Below are 4,258 nucleotides of genomic sequence, written 5' to 3'. Positions count from 1 at the left end.
TCACGCAGGTGCAGTGTGTCTCACCAGGGTGCTCGGGGCTCCGCACACTATCCAGGAGCTGGGGCCGCTCAGGCTGAGTGCTGCCAGGCTCCAGGACAATGTGCAGCACCCTGCCAAGCCACCCTGCTCCTACGCGATGCGACAGCTGCTGTGTGGGTGCCAGGCGGGGGGACGATCACCGCTGCCCCCTGCTATCATGCTGCATGGGGAGGCTCTGCCACAAGCTCCCAGAGGCCTCAATTGCCACTGCTGTAGCCACTGAGTGCGGGGCTTTTTGTTTTGTTTTGTTTTGTTTTTGTTTTTTTAAGTGCTGGGATGCTGGGGCCAGGCAGGACAGCCATAGGAGGGGGCTGGGGACTGGGTGGGTGGTGGGGCCCCACTTGCCACCGCCACACCCCTGCCGCTGCTGCCTGTTCAATTCAGAAGAGATTAGACCCGATTTGGCAGCCAACTCTCCAAATCCTAATCAGCCGAATTGAAAAAGGACAGTGATTCAAATCACCGAATTGAATCACTGTCCCTCTGAATCGGCCAAATCGAATGCTTGCTGCTTCCCACAGGCCTACTGTATTTTACAGCACTTTGGCAACCTACAGAGCTGTAAATAACTTTTGTACACTGGTCAAATTTTTGGCAATTCCATCAGTATCCTGTGGGCTTTGCAAACTTGGTTAGTGCTTCCTGGCACCACCAGGGAAGAGGGGAGGGCACATCTTAGCTCCCAGGAGCACAGCTTGTTCTGCAGCTGGAAGAACTGGGTCTGTGCTGAGGGCCCCCAGGCCCTGTGCAGCTCCTGCCAACCCAGATGGTCAGTCAGAACATGTTGCCTTTTAACAAATCAACACTCACCAGCAAAACTTTGGGAGGGTTGGAGGAATGAGCAAAAGACCCTGGAAGGGGAGGGGGGTTAGGACATGGTGTGGTGTGCATGTAGGGACATGGGTTATGATGCATGCTGAAAGACCTGCATGCATGCTGAAGTGGCCACACACACGCAACCTGAGACCCTGCATGGCTGGGGACCAGGCATGTGGCAGTGTCTGCTTCCAGGGCCGGGGGGGGGGGGGAAGTGGCGGGCAGGGAGCAGGCTGGGTAGGATGAGAGGCTGAGTAACAGCCTGTTATCTCAGCCCTGTCTTCTCCACTGGTCTGCTACTGTCCACAGTCTCCTGCTGCTACAGGATGCTGTGGAGCACCCCCTTCTCCTAGCCTGGAAAGTGCAGGGAGGTTCAGAGGCCCCCTGCCACCGACACAGTACTGTAACTTTATAGCGCTAGAAAAAGTGCTCTAAATTACAGCGCTGTAAAACGTTCATAGAGCACTTTGTTGCAGGTAAAGTGTAAGCAGCATTTACGCATGATAAAAGAACTCCCTGATTTAGAAGCTAGAGGTCTTTGAACAGACTCACTTTGTGCCACATTAACTAGCAGCTGAATACATAGGACAAAAACATATTTAGCTAAACAAGGATTTCTACCTAAAGCTATGGGTATAATAATATTTTTCAACATATTCCTTATGTCCTAAATCCTGCAGTTAGGTTGTGCAGGCACCATTCTACCTGTACCCCAAAGGCACATAGATCTATCTGTATGGATCCAGTTACAGGACCAGAATCTAGACATAGTAGGAATTGCTCTGATACCTTTAGATTGCTCCTTTTGTTGAACAAATGGTTTTACCTAAACAATGTTCCACTCAGGGCTTCTACCCTATCCTTTAATAACTAACTGGGCATGGTGATTTAATTTTCTCAGAGGTTCTTCTGCTGTATTACTAACAGGGAGCTGCTTTTCCTCAGACTGCCAGATTGGGTTACCAGTCTCCTTTATTTCTTCATCCCCTGTGGGAGGTATAATCAAGAGTTAATATGTGTCTTTATTGTAAAGCAAAGCATCCTCTCCTTCCTAAGTCCTAGTCAAGAGAAAACACAATAGTTCTTCCCTCAAATAGTTATGCTGAGGTAAAAATGACTTATGCTTTATCTCTACCCAAAGTTTGTGGGGAAGACTGTTACTGTAAAAAACCCTTTTTACAGCAGAGTGTAGCTAACTAATATCATGCAACATGTGTGCAAGTGAGGGCCTCTAGATTTTACAGTCTTTCAGATAACCAAACTTTTAAACTTTCTTACATCCTTCTGAAGTTAAGGATTTGAAGGTGATTCATGTGCTTAATGCATTAATCTTGCACATCTGTAATTTTAGAGTGTTTGAATAAAAACAAAGTACAGTATTAGTCCTTGTTCAGAATGCATATGCCAAGTTTCAGGTTTTAAACCTATCTTAGGTTTTAAACCTATCTTAGGCTTTTTTCAAGGTCAGGGTGACCATCTTTTTTTAATATAGCCTACAAAACTGTGAAAGAAGACAGTGAAACTTCTCTTATTACTCTAGCAGACATTTTTGCATTCATGAGTCTAAATGCTTTTCCTTTCACTTTTGCAATGTTTCTGGGGTACAATAGATGAACTAAAATATATTTTGGCTATGAATAAATGCACCAGATTTGGGGTCCAGGTGTTTCCACTAATACCTGGGAATTTTTGGTTAAAGGGAAAGGTACAAATCTTCCTCTGAAGAGTCTGTTACAGATTCTTCTGCAGCAGTTTCTGCTCCAGTTAGCCTAGACATTGCTGCTAACCGTCTTCAGCTGATCATCTTTCACTGCCAACCATTTGGGGATCTGTCTAAACTGAACAAATAAAACTAAGAAAAGGCTTCTGAAAAGTGATATTAATGAGCAGAATCACCCTGTCAGCCCACTTATGAAAATGATTTCCTATTCAAGGAAGTTCCATAGCAGAAGCAGACTGTCAATATCTCTGATATTCTATCAGAGAATTTGAAGCACTAAGCAGCAGTTCATTCTGGATCCCAGAAAGCAAGTGCCAATTAGAATTATCATTAGAAGTAAGCATGTGGAATATAATGGAGTAATCTCATATTGTTGAGGGGCATTAAACATGTAGCAAATGCACTCCTAGGCCGCTTCCAGATGAGTGAGCAGGTGCCTGTTGCAGCACCTCAAAGCAGTTTGAGATGCTGCAAGAGGCACGCTAAGAAAGAAAAAATTTTCCCTGCACTGCATATTTGCAGTGCAGACACTCAGATTTCAACCAGGAAATCCTGGTATCAAAAAATAACACACTAGGAAAAAGTGGTGCAGAGTGCATTCCTGGAGAGTGCCCTGAAGTAACCAGGGGCTGCGTCTTCCATTAGCACATGGCTAGAGCATCTCTATGGTTACCACGTGCCCCTGCTGCTCCAGCATGCTGCCTTGCCATGGTGGGGCAGATAGGAGTGAGGCAAGGCTAGCAGTGTGGATCAGACCCCAGGCTGTGTCCCTGGTAAGTAGGGACATAGGGGTGGGGAGACTGAGTGGAGGAACTGTATGTGAGTGGACGGGACTGCTTGGGAGAGCTTATCCTCTTCACGGTGCACAGTCCCGCCTGCAGCAGCAGCTGTTGGGGTGCTCATGGCCCACTCCTGGCAGAGACCCCCAGCAGCGTGGCACCACCTCAGACCCAGGTGCTGCACATCCCATCCCTCTGGTGCACACCCTCAGGCAGAACCGGACCAGCACTTTCTGTTACCTGGGCTTTTTGCACTGCATGTAGAAGCCAAGCATTATCGGGCCAAGCTGGCTCCTGCCTCCATGGCGCCAGCCTGGCCTGCTGGGGTGCAGGACACATGGAGGCAGGAGCTGGCCCGGCCCAATAGCGTGTGGCTTCTGCCTGCAGTGCCAGGAGCCCAGGTGACAGCAAGAGATGGCCAGGTTCTGCCTGAAGACACACGCTGTGTGCCATGTGTAGCTCCTAGGTCTGAGGCAGCGTCACGCTGCCAGGGGTCTCTGCTAGGAGCAGGCCATGAGTACCCCAGTGACAGCTGCTGCTACTGCAGGGGGGCTGTGGTGCACTTTGTGGGGAGGGCGGGCAGGGGACCCACCCCTCCCAAGCAGTCCCCTCACACCCACAGACTCCCCCGCAATCCACCCACACTACTCCAAACCCCTGCACAAGCCCCACACCCATCCCCCCCACAGCCCTTTTTCCACTCCCCAACCCCACATCTCCACAGTTCCCTCTAAACTGCGTGCATGCACAGGCACACACAATAAAAAACCATGCCGCGCAATAACTTTTTAATGCTGTGCATACAGTGGTGTATCAATGGGAGTGGGTGGGGAGGGTGGGAGGGGGCCATGGCCATCTCTTTAATGAGAAAATGTGGGTTTTTATATCAGAAAATTTGCAATTT

General features: G+C 48.8%; 1 protein-coding gene across 1 annotated transcript in view; it reads left to right on the top strand.

Annotated features, from left to right (window-relative positions):
• LOC102378205 (N(4)-(Beta-N-acetylglucosaminyl)-L-asparaginase-like) overlaps positions 1 to 4,258 on the top strand; it is a 34,892-nt gene that overhangs the window by 18,311 nt on the left and 12,323 nt on the right.

This window comes from Alligator sinensis, unplaced genomic scaffold (genome assembly GCF_000455745.1).
Source record: "Alligator sinensis unplaced genomic scaffold, ASM45574v1 scaffold939_1, whole genome shotgun sequence".
In the NCBI taxonomy this organism is placed as follows: domain Eukaryota; kingdom Metazoa; phylum Chordata; order Crocodylia; family Alligatoridae; genus Alligator; species Alligator sinensis.
This window is presented reverse-complemented; position numbering and strand designations above follow the sequence as displayed.